The 15149-nt window shown below is 40.2% G+C and overlaps 1 pseudogene; it reads right to left on the reverse strand.

Annotated features, from left to right (window-relative positions):
- Positions 1-2319: 2319 nt before the first annotated feature.
- On the reverse strand, positions 2320-4687 carry LOC120293786 (annotated as a pseudogene).
- Positions 4688-15149: the final 10462 nt, after the last annotated feature.

Here is a 15149-nt window from a genome sequence, read left to right on the forward strand (position 1 = left end):
GGTTCTTGCCTCGGCCCGATTGTCTTTCGATTTGTAGGTGGGCTTGGACAAGAGTTTTAGCCCACTTCCTGGCACAGCCCGCCTGTTAATGTTATCTTCACCTTTTGCCTAAGCCCATCGAAGCTCGTGGATCGATCCAAGTCTACTTTGGAAATGCAAGTAATGCCCGCCATTCCTTCAATGAGATGACGATGTAGTAGACCTAATCATGGCCGAACGCCTCGGTCGCTCAGGCCTGGAAGTGCTATTTTATTCCAATACTCTACCCATCTAGAGATTCACCACCGGCAACTACTTTAGGCGGGAAAATTTGATCCATATTCTGTTTTTGTTTAATATGAAATGGATTAAAATGGATGACGAAATTATGCCAGACTTCGATTTTGAATGGATCAGCCCATGAGCAAGTTTAGAAGAGACACGAGGCAAATCCGCATGTGAAAATGTTAGTGCTTGAATATGATAAGGCAAGTCATGAAATGCTGAAAACTTGTCACTGCTAGTTCCAAAAGACGATACACTATCATTTAAGGATTGTGATTTTGGACATGACTCGAAATCAACATTCTAACAAGCTAATTGGAATTTGTATTAATCGTGTTTCTGTCATAATTTTCTCTCCCCGTTTGTCACGTTTGTACTTGAGTTCAATCCATGTAACCTGAATTTGGCCTGTTTAAATGGGCTGTGTTGACTTGATTAATGACTTGATTCACATTAACCTAAAGAGCTAAGCCTAAACTTATTCGAAGGTGCTCACGCAGCAACAATTGAATTGTTGTAGGAGAATGCTACATTAATCAGTATGACCAATGACATGTTGCATGTTATGCTCATCATAGGTGACCTCTTTTTTTGCTTTCTCCAAGCTAGACACCTTTACGGACACAAGTCTTTAATCAACATAACTTTCCAGACATAACCCCAGCGTTCGAAACGGGGAAACATCATATATATATATATATATCAGTGGACAAAATCAAGAATTGACTCATTTCGAACGGAATAATCTCCTTCCACTTTAGCTTTCTTTTAGCCGTTCGGAGGAAACCTGATTTGTCTAATTCTCGACATTAGAAGAGCATCCCGGGATTGAACTTTCTATTGACTTGATCCTGCCATTTTTTTATTTTTTTTTATAGTTACTTTCATTCATAAAATATGAGAATTACAAGAAGACAATAGATAAGTTTCCGAACATAAAATTTCCAAAAGAGTTGAAGGAGGAAAGGACTTCCAATTTTGAGGGAGCGATTTAGTCTGTGCGCCTTTGCAAGCCAATCTATAGCTTTATTGGCTTCCCGAGAGCAATGGGCCAGCTTCGTAAATGACCAGATGGGCCAATATTCCTTTGCACTACTCGATTATGGTCTTCGCATTGCAAGGAATTTCAGCCCAGCCCATGATGCTTTGCTCTACGGTCAAGCTATTTGTCTCACACTTCACATTTTCCTTTTGTACTTTTTCAGTTCCATCTACTCCCATGTGCAGTTCCTTTCGAACTTCAGAAACTCTAACCCGTGCAAGACCGCTAGGGCTTCGGCTTGAACAGGGGATGAAGCTCGGACTTCTCGCATGAAGCCGTCGATGACTTGTCCGGTCGATCTTGCGGTATTCCGGCTACCGATCCGACATGTTCTCCTTGTACCCATGAGCAATCGACATTTAATTTCATCGACCCTCTCTCTGACGGTCTCCATCTTCTCTGTGAGTTCAGATCTATGGGTTTCTTTGCCTCCTTTTTCTTCTGCCATCTACTGAAGTTTTAGAGATGTGCTTGCACTAGATCAACTATGGTGTTCGGATCCGGTGGCTTAGCTCTGAAGATGAAGTTGTTTCGAGCTTTCCATACAAACCGAGCACCGTCACAACAAGCTCATTCTCGGTATTGCTCCCTTCGAATCTCTCCATCAGCCATTTATCAAATCTGGAGATGATGTTGGGTTTACAGTTTAGATTGATTTGTGGATCTGCCCATATATATTTTGTCCATTTGTAGATCAAGAACAAGTGCTCGATGGTCTCCGGATGGGTGTTGCGGAGCGGGCAAATCGGGTTAGGTAACACCTCTCGTTTATATAGATTCTCTCTTGTTGGTATAGCATTTTGACAAATGCTCCAAATAAAGATTCGCATTTTCAGGGGGACTGTGACTCTCTTCATCTTTCTTTCCTTTCTTTTGAAAACATGCAAACATACTAGTTTTGTAGGGAAAAAAAAAGAAAAAAAAGATTGACATGACTTAAATTGCACAAGCCGTATACTTCATATCCTTAATCACGATCACCAATTTGCAGCATCATTTTATCAATCTACTCATCACTTTTTGGAATCTATTGTTAGAATCGGGAAACACTTCATGGTCCTTGCTTTTGTTGTAGGCTCGACGAAGTTTCTCTTGATCCACCTTCCCCATACTCTTTGATTATTTTCTTGGAGCTGCGCAAGCGAGATTGAAGGGAAGGGCATGGGCAATGCGAGTTTTTGAGCTAGAAAAGCTTCCGAAACTTGTTTCATTGTGGGTCTTGACTTTGGATCCCCACTTAAGCAAGCAAGCGCCAGAGAAACTATCAGAACAATACTTCTTATGACAGAATTCTGTCTTGGAATTGGCAAGCGTGGATCTAATATTTGATTTAGCATAATATCATCTTGGAAAAGTGTCGGCAACATTAAGATGATATCACTTGGATGCTTCCCCATTATCGTTTCTATTGCTACCACTCCAAAGCTATATACATCGCATTTCTCATTAGCAACCAAAGCATAAGCAAGCTCTGCAAAATAGAACAAAACATTGATGAATTATATGAGGCTCTAAACCAAGTTCTCAATGTAAGCTAGTGCACTATCAAATGATAAATTTTGTTAGCATGATAAATTGTCCACAATTTTATTTACCACATGGCAGGTAAGGTATATTGATCTAGGTATGTACCTCTAGTTATAACATTCTAGAAAAGTATAAGGGATTGTTGCTCACCTGGTGCTATATATCCAGGAGTGCCTACAATATTTGAAGTCAGATTAGATGAGAAATTAGGTTCTAGGAGTCTTGCCAGGCCAAAATCTGATAGGAAAGCCTGGAATTTGTTGTCAAGCAAAATGTTGTTGCTAGATATGTCTCGATGAACAATTGGCTTAGCACAATCATGGTGTAGGTAAGATAAGGCATGTGCCATATCCCAAACAATATTGAGTCTTTTAGGCCAATCTAGCTCCACCGCTTCAACGTCATCTCTCAAAGCACAAAATAGACTCCCCCTTTCCATGTATTCATAAACCAAGAACATGCATTGCCTGTGTAAGCAGAAACCATGGAGCTTAATTATGCTTCTATGCCATACTTCCGTCAAGTGTTTCACTTCATTTTTGAAGCTCGATCAAAAGATGGGTCTTACGCTTCAAAACGGTGAAGTTTCTTTAATGCCACGATTTTCTTATTAGGCAATTGAGCTTTATAGACACTACCATAACCGCCAGTCCCAATGCAATATTTGATATCAAAGCCTTCGGTTGCATTGATTATGTCTTCATATGCAATTCTCCCATCATAATTCCATATTGACAAGAAATCTCCATTTTTTTCAACTGTCTCCAATTGCTTGCTCATTGTTCTACGTCGAAGTATGCAGCAAGAGCAAAGAACTAAATAGAAAATGAATTCTATGGCCATTGGTGGTATAACTATAGCCATAAGCTCCCTAGACATATTCGGTGTTAAAGCTACAGTCATAAGCTCCCTAGACATTCTTTTGGAAAGTTCAATCTCTTTCAAACCTTCATTGCCTAGGAAAAATCCATAACGAACATGGGCCAGATTATTTGGAATATTTCCAGTGAGATGATTGTAGGCTAGATTGATGTAATTTAATTTCAAAAGCATTTGAAATTCGGGAACTGTACCTTGTAGAGAATTGTTCTGAAGATTGAGATAGGTTAACATGACCAAACTCCCAAGTTCATGGGGGATTTTTCCACATAAATTGTTAAGGCTCAAATCAAGATGAGTGAGACTTTTCAACTCTCCTACTTCTGAAGGAATTGATCCATTGAAGAAGTTCCTTTGCAAATAGAGTTGTGCCAAGTTCTTCAATTTTGCTAAAGTCGTAGGGATCATGCCATTGAGCAAATTGAAACTGAGATCTAGGTATATCAACCTCTTCAAATTTCCCAATTCGGGAGGGATAGGACTATTGATTTGATTATCATGAATGTCAATAACTTCTAGCATGGTGAGGTTTTGAAGACAAAGAGGTAACTCACCGATTAGGTAATTGTGAGACAAGTTGAGGTGCCTGAGCTTCTGGAGTGCACATATTTGAAGGGGAATGATATCGGTGAGGTGATTATTAGGCAGCCGAAGAGAGGCAAGATTCGGGAGTAGAGAGAAATTCATGTTGTTCAAATTTCTTGTGACCATGTAGTCATGTGGGCCTTGTTCTGGTATGTTTATTTCGATAATGCTTCCGGAATCATCACATGAAACACCAAGCCACATGCAATGTGATACATTGAGGCTCGTATCGGAGTCGAGCCACCACCCACTATGAAGAAGAGCATCTACCTCTATTTTGGTGGCAAGGGCAGGGAAGTTGTGGGAGAGAGCCAATGCAATATAGATCCAAGTAGTTGCAGTCATCAGTTGGCGAACACGCAAGCCGATGAGTTTGCCTTCAAAATTCATGCTTGAGAGAGAGAGAGAGAGAGAGAGAGAGAGAGAGAGAGAGAGAGAGAGAGAGAGAGAGAGAGAGGATCTCTCCTTTTGCTTGGGAAGTGGAGGACTTGAGTTTGCTGTGATACACAGAAGGGCAATCCAAAAGAAATTACTTGAGTGGAGACCAATTCAACAAAACGACTTTGAAAGATCTCTTCTTTTGCTTGGGAAGTGGAGGGCCTGAGTTTGCCATGATACATAGAAGGGTCATCCAAAAGAAATTACTTGAGTGGAGGCCAATTCAACAAAACGACTTTGAAGTCTCCCAAAGTCTCCCTGTATGAGACATCATTATCATGTGGTCACCAAGCGGTGGAGCCCCATGATGTTAGTGCGGGTCCAATTCACACTTTGCATTCCATGAAGCATACACACAATAATAATTGCTCTCCTTGGTCGCGCACGTACTGCTTTTCTGCCTCAGAATTTTGTTGTGTAACACATGTTACTCCAGTTTGGTCTCGAGAGAGGGGCCTAATGGACTTTACATCTTATATGAGAAATGATTGTTCTAAAGAGGACTCTCTTATCAAAATAATTCAATCATAGCTTTCATCTTAATCAAAATCATGTTGTTTTAAAACCTTGAATTAATGGCCAAGTGATTATACACATAATTTATATACAACGGATTCCTTCATAACGTCTCATATTCATAATAATTTCGCCAACCACCTTGTGGATGGAGCTTTACTAGATCCACATGAAGAGGCGAATTACATGTGTTCGTGACATTTGTTTGAGTTAAATGGTCCCAATACCTTGTATTGTCAACAACAAAAAAAGCCAAAAAGGAAGAAGCTAACAACTTATTTTAGACTACATGTCAAGGTTTTTGAGGTTGTGATAGCAAGTCAATTACCCTTATACCCATGAGCTAATACCTTGTTTGATTGTGCAATGTAAACAAAATTAGCTCTTATTTCCCATGAGCTACTCTATCGAGGTGGATCACTTAAGTTACGCTAATGATTGTCGTGCTGGAAATTCCTACATGACATTACTTTCCGATGAGCCACATTGGATGGTTTAATATTAATTTAATGCCACAATGGACTTTCAAGTAAGGAAAATCGTTGATGTAATTTTAGGTGTTTGGTTTTAAAATTTACAGAACTAATTTTCCGACAAGCAAGATACTCTACTCATGCAATCTCTAAATTTAGTATTCGATTAGAAATTAAATTAGAATATTGGCCAAAAAATAATAATAATTTAACCAGATGCATGCATAATTTGAACTTTTATGCATCCATCAAGAAGTCAAGGTGTGTTGGGGTTTCATATGTGTTGACTTTTGGATTAGTACATGTTCAATGGTTCATGAAAAGTCATGATCTTTACAACATTTCTATTGGTGATATCTGGTCCCAAAAATTTCTACCCATCGTATCAGAAAAGTCATGGACCAATTTTTCAGCCTTCTCTTCTTTTAAGAAATTGCAAGGAATTGAATGGTCAGTGGAACAAAAAGACCGGAGTCAAAAACAGCTTCCGGCATACTTTGCCTAAGTTCAATTTGGTGGCCCCAAAACCTATTTACAAGTTTTCCACCCCACCCATATTTTTCAAGAGTCTTCTCTCATTTGATTTCTTTGACCCCCATGTAACACGTTGTGTTCGACCAATTTGAGAACTTGCATCAATTATTGAGTAAATAAAGACAGACGATAATTATGAAGTTTCTAATAGAAAAATCGGAAAAGATTCAATGAGGTCGATATATGACTGGTTTTTTTATACAGGTGGCTTCTGATATTCCTCCTTAAATGGACGATCTAGGTCCGTTAAATCAATCCTGAATTGATTACACATGGGTCTCTACGAGACAGGAAGGAGTTTCTATCAAAAAGTACCCTGAACCGTGAAATTTATCCAAGATATTAATTTATTTTTATGTATCGAGATTGCACTTGGTAATTAGCTACTAAGAAGACCGTGAAAATATTGATGCACCAATTAGATTTTGACAGAGCTGGGCCAATAAGAATACGTGGAAAGGTTCGATCTTTGGCATTTTTCATCTAAAAAATTATCGTTCTAAAGAGGACTCTCTCATTAGAATAATTTGGTGACGACTTCGATCTAAATTCAAATAATAACATTGAATTATCAGCCAAGTATTAAACATTTCATATAGACATGATAGATTCGTTCACGATGTCTCACGTTCAGATTAGCCTCCCTAGCCACCTTGTGGAGGGAGCTTTACTTGATGCACATGAATAGGCAAATCGTGTGCATTTGTGACATTCATTTAAGTTGAACAATCTTGATACTTTGTTAATGTAAAAATAAAATTAAATTAACAACTTGTTTTGAACAAGATGTCAAGGTGTTCAGAGGTGTGATAACAAGTCAATTACCCTTATGAAGGTCAATCCACAAATTCACATTGTATCGATCGAACACCATACAAAATAAAATCAGCAATGGCTATTCATGCGAATAAAATCTCAAGTAGGGTGTCATGACATCGCTTGAATTTCGCAGTTTTGTATCTCAATAAAATTCAACTTTCAAAAGAAAATCATTAAATTACATTGGTGAGTTTTTCACCGACAAATCCTACACCGCATTAATTTCCTACGAGCCACGTTGGGTAATTTAATATTAAATTAATGCCACGATGGATTTTCAAGCAAGGATATGGCTGATTAACTTGATTGATTGAACCACTGGGATTCGCCCCAGTGGCCATTCTTCCAACATGGAAGAGGGAGATGAGGAGTTCAAATTCCCACCTTCTCAGGGGGAATGGGATGGGGACGCGTAAGTTTCAGGAGTGGGTTTCGACTCCCACGCCCTGCAAGAGGTAGGGCAAACGTCTGAGAGTGAGTGTAGTGTAGGAATAGAGTAGGAGTGACCAAAAAAAAAAACTTGATTGATTGGTTTTCAAAAATTATGCCACTCATTTTGGAGCAAGCAAAACATATTGCTCATGCAAATCTCTGATTTTTAGTTTTATGATTTAATTAGAATCGAAACAAGCATTTTTATAAAACAAAAAAAAGAAAGAATTTTAAACTGGTATGCTTGTGTAGATGGAAATTGTACGCATGCATGTATGGGCCCAAACCTAAGCTCGGGGTCCAATGACTTAGACGTGTGAGCTGGGTACTAAGGCATGGCCGCTGGAGAGCAAGGCATGAACATCGACGTCTTGCATCTTGGCGCTAGTGACTGGAGCATAGGAGCCATGTACCTAGGCACGGCCACTAGGTCCCACCCCAACCTCTGTGGACCTAGGCCACGCCTTCAAGGACCAGTCCATGGGTATCAGGCACTGAAGTTTCTAAACCAAATGTTGGAAGATTTAATATTACATTAATGCTACGATAGATTTTCAAGTAAGAAAAATCGCCAATGTAATTCGAGTGATTGATTTTTAAAAGTTATGGCACTAATTTCATGCCAATGTAATTTGAGTGATTGGCTTTATGATTCAATGAGATTTTAAACAAGCTATATCAGCCAAATGAAAAGTTTTTTAAAAGAAAGAAAGAAAGAAAGAAAGAATGTAACAAGTGTGCATGTATGGAAGGAACTTGAACACATCCATCAAGGAGTCAAGGTCTTTTGGAGTTATATATGTGTTGACTTTTGGGTCAGTACGTGTTCAATGGTTCGTGGAAGTCATGGCCTTTATTGGTTATGTCTAAAAATTTCTAACCTATCGTAAGGGTAACGTTATGGACCAATTTTCCAACCTTTTTTTTTTTTTGACTAACAATCCTTCAACTGATATTGAGAGAGAGAGAGAGAGAGAGAGAGAGAGAGAGAGAGAGAGAGTCTAAAAATTTCTAACCTATCGTAAGGGTAACGTCATGGACCAATTTTCCAACCTTTTTCTTTTTTGACTAACAATTCTTCAACTTATTGAGAGAGAGAGAGAGAGAGAGAGAGAGAGAGAGATCCTTGTAATATCGAACTAATTACACTGATCATGCACTCCAATCTTACTGGAACTGTCTTGTGTAAAGTGCCTCTCATGACTCCTCTAACCTCGTACACAAAGTTCAATACACGACTTAAATTGTAGATGCAATATCAAATTCCAAACAAATTATAGACCCCATTTTCATTACTAGGAGCCGGATCATTGTTGACACCTAAATTTTTGCACAAAAATATTTCATGTTAAGTTCTTGCATATAGATTATTTAGGCATTTAATATAGTGTTTTAAATGGAAGATGTTTTTACTTTAAAAAAAAAATTGAAAATATAAAAAAAAGATTAAAAAAAGTTGGGGCCAATGATCTAAATGTGACTAGCCAAGCCCAGGAGGTCAGATTGGAATTCAAATGGCAAGTTGGGGCCAAAATGCAATTTCCAAAAGTTGAGGGACCAATTTGCAAATTTTGCAAAATTTGTGCTCGAGCCCGTAAATCATCATCTAGGCCTCCAATTAAGTTGAAATTGAATTCGGGCCAAGTCGAATCAATCAAATTGAGCCAAAAAAGACCACATTTGTAGTAAATTGGGTATTTTCGGATAAGAAAATGGCCAACTTTGAGGGACCTTTTTGCAAACTTGGGTGGGCAAAATTGCAAAATACGGTTGAGATCTTAAACTACTATACATGAGCTTGCTAATTGATAAAAAAAATCGCAGCCAAATTCATAGTTTAAAGCACTCAAATCAGCAGCCAAAACTCAGTCCACGAGTTGGTATTAAGTCGGAGCTGCTGACCAAGCAATTTGGTGGCCCCACCATATCCTCCTTAACTGTCCAACCGGCCTGATCTTTGCACGTGATGGAAGAACGTAATGAGTAATGAAAGTGGACGGAAATTTGCCAGGGATAAGCTGCTGCAAGCACGGGAAAGTCGCAGTAAAAATTGGCACACTCAACATCTGCAAGATTTGAAAATTCTGGCAAAGTCAGAAAGTGGGTGGATAGCTCAGTTGGCAGGCTTGGTAGGTGGACAAAAAGCCGACCAAGAGATTGATGAATTCAGGTACGATCACTGAAGAAAGTTATTTCGAGAGATGAGAGAGAGGAGACAAGAGGGAGAGGGAGAGCTCGGAATCGTCCCCCAAAGAGGCCCTCGAAGCAACTCCAGAAAAAGAAGAACCCAGAAAATCCAAACTGACCTGGAGAGAGAAAAGTGAGATTTTCATAACCCTGCGGCTAAAATTAGCCAAAATCTTCAACTAGAGAGTGAAACTTCATTCCAATATCTTTCCATCCATAGGTCGCACGTTCCAAATGAATATCGAGAAGGCCTCCTAAAGCCCCCCGAAAGTACACCCTCCTGGCGGGCCAAGAAACACTGGAAATTTTTCTAAGTATTGAGCCCGATTGGTCACGAATCTCATTTCCAGTTGAAGAAGCCAACTTCCACGTGCTTCCAGAGGACAATTTCTCGGTTTCCTTGGCCAAGAACCACTTGCAAAAGATACTATGAAGCAAGGTAAGTATCCTAGGTGTATTTTTGTTCGAGTTTGAACATGTTTTAATAGTGAAAAATTAAGAGGAAAACTAGTCCAAGAAACTGATTTTGAGGCTGAAATTTTTCTAAGTGTTTGAAATCTCTTCAAGAGTTTTGCATGTGTGCTTCTTGGAGAGGTTGTTTTTGATGTTGCTCAGTGGGTCATTCTCTATGATATTTCTTGTATTTAAAAGCTCATGTTACCTACTTTCACTCGGATTAAGTAGTGTTTCCCTTAGATCTCGTATGTGATGAGTGTCGGGGCTTGAATATGGGCATTCAACCTGTTTGCTTGACTTGGGTTCAAACCCAAATTTGCAAAATCAGATCAAACCCGCATATTTGATGACAATTCTAGCTTGGTTTTCGTGTGTTTTAAGCTGTGATTTATATTTAATCTTACTCATTGCATGTGGTAGTTTAACCTTGATGTTTTAGTTCCACATAATATTGCTCATGCATTGAGATTGAAGGCCGCAAACATGGCCCGAGGAAGCTGGTTTGGGGTGATTTCATGCACGCCAAGTGTTCAACGAAATGAGCAAACCAAGTTTCGATCTTGAAACGGTCGATTTGAGCCCGGTTATTGTGATATTCATGTGCTGTGTTGTTCAATGTTAGCATATATCGGTTTAGGAAATTATTATTTTTATTTAAATAAAAAATAAATAAATAATCCAAAATCCAAAAACTTCAAAAAAATATAAAAGTGATAGATGTATCAAATTAAGGCAAAAAAATGGCATCTATGAAATTTTCCTATTTTTAAAAGGTCATTTTCATAATTTAATGCTATTTTGGTATTTTATGATCATTTTTACAAATAATCCATTTTGCATAGATTAAAATTATCTAGAGTAATTTCATGCATCTAGAGTAATTTCATGCATATTTAAATTTCCATTTCGCTCACGGGGTCCTGTCCCGGGCGTGATAACAAAGCCATGTAATATTATTTGCCCGACTTGTATCGGGTTTACCTTTCTGCGTTTATTTTCAAGTCATTTCAATTTCTTGGATGTTTACTTACGCGCCACTTTTCATTAATTTGAGTGTAAATTTCTCTTCTAAATTATGTTAGAATTAGTCTAGACATTAAAAAAAAAAAACTACAAAAACATTTGCATGGACACTTAGTGGTTTCATAAAGATTATAATTTGTAATCAAGATTGTATGGCCATTTAGATAAACAACCTTTCAAGTTAGTGGTACCGCAAGGGCGCTAATAGAAACATTAGCGTAAACAAGTCCCCGTTCCTAGAAATCTCTGATTGCGTAGGAATCGAGACAACACTCCCGTGTCTCGATTGGTTTCTAGCCGACCCCAATAGGCTAGTGGCGACTCCTAGAAATATTTAGGTTGTTAATAATTGAAATATGAAATCCAATGTTGCGCGAGGTATGGGCTTGGGAGAGCCCGCACTTAATTTAGGGCCATTGGTCCGCTTCTTTAGGCAAATACCCCTAAACCCTATTCCTTTTCCCACGGACGGAAAAAAGGAGGTCGTGACAATCATCAATATGGAGGAAACCCCTTTCATGGTGCATAGTTCTTGCACCAAAAAATAAAATAAAATGGTGTATAGTTTTAATTGACATCCCCTCAACAATCTTGTAGCTCATGAAATCCAATGGCCTTCCGCTTTGGCTTTCTCATCCATTTGGCTTGCCTTTTCCCGTCCTTCTCACAGTTCCTTTAAGCCATTTGGGTCTTTCAATTTCACACGAAATGCATGCTATGAAAATCCCAATATGATTTCATATGCATAACCTATCCTCATTGTCTTCCACTCAAGCTAGCTACCATGCTCTGTTGTTGCATCCTCTTGGATGAAGACAATGGTAATGGAGGAGGTTGAGCATCCTCAAGGCATACTTGAAAAAGTGCTCAAGTGAGTTGGTTCTTGGAAAGGTCCAAGTATCCAAGAGATGCCAAATCACCAATACTCTAGAAATTCTCCATTAAGCTTGTTTGAAAATAGATCAAACCACCTAGGTCCACTCACAAATGCGTGGGCTTGGCCCAAATCTGTACCTCATGTGTGGGCTCAATCAACTTGTTTGGGGCCAGAACTTTGGGCTTGGGTAAGACCCTCACGGCCCACCCGAGACCATAGAGTTCGCCCATCCCAAAGGCATGAACGAGGGCCATATTGTTTAGCTCTCTAGTTAATGCTCTGACTGATTTCGGACGAGTGAATTGTCAAGGACAAGACACAGTTGATAATTGTAGATCTCTCGGGACGAGCTTTACCAATGTCACCCCTGTCGTTCTGCACAAAAGAAATGGATTCCACGTGGCTGATTGGGCCGCAAGAGCCCATCGAGAAAAGAAGGCTTCGAAGCGATGGGTTCTCATGTCGAATGATCTTTCTCAGATCGCAAAAGGGGACGAAAAATTTTGCAGTTTAGTACTCTTTTTTTTTTTTTGGGTCTAAAATACGACTATTTCATTAAGTATGTAAATAAGAGAGGCCCGGAAAATGGGCATCAATACATAATAAGTCTACTAAAGTTTGTGGAGGGGATGAGACCCAATTCCAAGGTAAGTGATTTTTTTTATGGGCTTTAACAACCCAATCTGCAACCATGTTGGCCTCTCTATAGCAATGGGCTATATGAAAATTTGTGAAGGCCCGTAGCTTTTCCTTGCATTTGCTGATAATATGTTGAATTTCCCAACTGAACTGGTCTGATCTGTTCATGGCTTGGACAAGTTGTAAACTGTCTGACTCAAAGATAAGAGCTTCGTGTCTTTTAGGGTAGAAAAAGTCAATGGCTTCCCATAAAGCTAGGGTTTCAGCCATAAGTGGAGAGGAAGCTCTGATCTTTTTAGCGACTCCTTCCACTAGCTTCCCTCCCGAGTCTCTGCACACACAAGCAATGGAATTCCCCAACATCCCAGGTTCATACGTTCCATCTAGATTGATCTTCAAGGCTCCTATGTGTGGTGGAATCCATGGTTGAGGTGTTCCGAATTCGTGGGTTTCAGATCTGGTATTTTCATGTGTCCTCCAACCAGCACCGCAGTGAGCATTCTGTTTAGTGCACCGGGATCTGGATTCTGCACTTCCTCCTTCGCCGGCGTCCCTCTCGTGAAGCTCCTGTCCCAGCTCGCCTCTCGTTTGAAGGCGCGACTCAGCTAATTGGTTCTCCGATCTGTCTTCCTCGCTTGCGCCTTCCTCTCGGGTTGAAGGTCTCGGCACAACAGTGGATCTCCGGGGTACAGATCTCCCTATTCTGTCCTCATCTCCATCATTATACCGCGTTTTGGAGGTTCTCAACGAAGATGGCCCTGCACCAGTTCCTATTCTGCTGTAACATCCAGCAGCCTCCTCTACATCAGGTGTTCCGAATTCGTTGGTTACAGATCTAGTATTTTCATGGGTCCTCCAACAAGCACCGTAGCGAGCGTTCCGTTCATTGCGCCGGGATCGGATTCCACACTTCCTCCTTTGCCGGCGTCCCTCTCGTGGAGCTCCTGTCCCTGCTCGCCTCTCATTCGAAGGCGCGACTCAGCTGATTGGTTCTTCGATCTGTCTTCCTCGCTTGCACCTTCCTCTCGGGTTGAAGGTCTCGGCACATCAGTTGATCTCCAGGGTATAGATCTCCCTGTTCTGTCCTCATCTCCCTCATTGTACCGCGTATTTGAGGTTCTCAACGAAGAGGGCCATGCACCGGTTCCTGTTCAGCTGTAACATCCAGCAGCCTCCTCTGTCTCAGGCTGTCTATTTTGCCCACTCCGTGCGCCACTGAGTTGAAGTCTCAGGTCTGTTCTGAAGTCATTATCTCTGCTCGCCTGTTCATTCGCTATTCTGGGTCCCAGCTCGTTATTGACACCTTGTTGCTCTCTACCCGACTCTCTATGCCTCTGTTGCAACTCACTAATTTGCTCGTTTTGCTCTGTTTGGGCTGTTCTGTTTTGAGATTCACCACCTACTCCTTCTTGATGACCACCCCTCTGTGGATTCCATCTTTGATAACTTTTCAGTGTCGCTTTTGCAGATTCTATGATGGTTGGTCCCTCGGGTTCTCTACCCCGAAAAATAGCCTGATTTCGAGCCTTCCATATAGACCACAACACAACAGCAACCGAGTGCAGGTTTGGAGGGTGATTCGCCTTTTCTTTGAGTCTGTAAAACCAATCTTCAATTCTTGTCAAGCCCTGACTTGAGATTTTAATGTTCATCACAGGATCGCTCCATATCTGTCTTGTCCACGGACACAATAAGAAGAGATGTTCCACCGTCTCTCTTTCATGATTACATAGAGGACATATTGGATCAGGTAATATGTTCCTTCTAAACAAATTGTCCTTCGTCGGTAAAGCGTTTTGACATAAGCACCACATAAATTTTTTAACCTTAGATGGAGTGTGTAGCTTCCAAATGTCTTTCCAAAGTGCGGGGGGAGGCTGAAATGACGTTGTGGCATGATTTGTTTGATATTGTTCTGTATCCTCCTTGATGTGATTATACCCACTTTTGATTGTATACTTGCCTGCCTGAGTTCCAGTCCATACCATCTTATCTTTTTCTGTTTGAGGCTTGATTGGAATGGTTAGAATTTCTTCAACTAGGTTGTTCTCAAAGTGTCTTTGCTATTGTCGTTTCATTCCATATGCCTTGTTCTTTATCGATGAGTTCGAAACCAAGGATGGTTCATTTGCATTTCTTTTGGTCCCTCAATAATTCCTCATTGCAACCATTTATCTTCCCGGATTTTAATCCTAGATCCATCTCCCACCTGCCACATTACTTGAGGTGCAATTGAATCCCTTCCTAAAAGCAAGCTACGCCATCCCCATGAAGGTCGAAGACCCTTTGCTGCATGCCAAAAATCTGTATGAGGATAGTAGAGCCCCTTAAATACTGAACTCTAGAGAGAAGAGGGCTGTTGTTCCAACCTCCAAGCCTGCTTCCCTAACATTGCCTTATTAAAGGAGAGAAGGTCTCTAAACCCCATACCACCTCTATCTTTTCTAGTTTTCAATAG

The sequence above is a fragment of the Eucalyptus grandis genome, chromosome 5 (genome assembly GCF_016545825.1).
Source record: "Eucalyptus grandis isolate ANBG69807.140 chromosome 5, ASM1654582v1, whole genome shotgun sequence".
Lineage (NCBI taxonomy): Eukaryota > Viridiplantae > Streptophyta > Magnoliopsida > Myrtales > Myrtaceae > Eucalyptus > Eucalyptus grandis.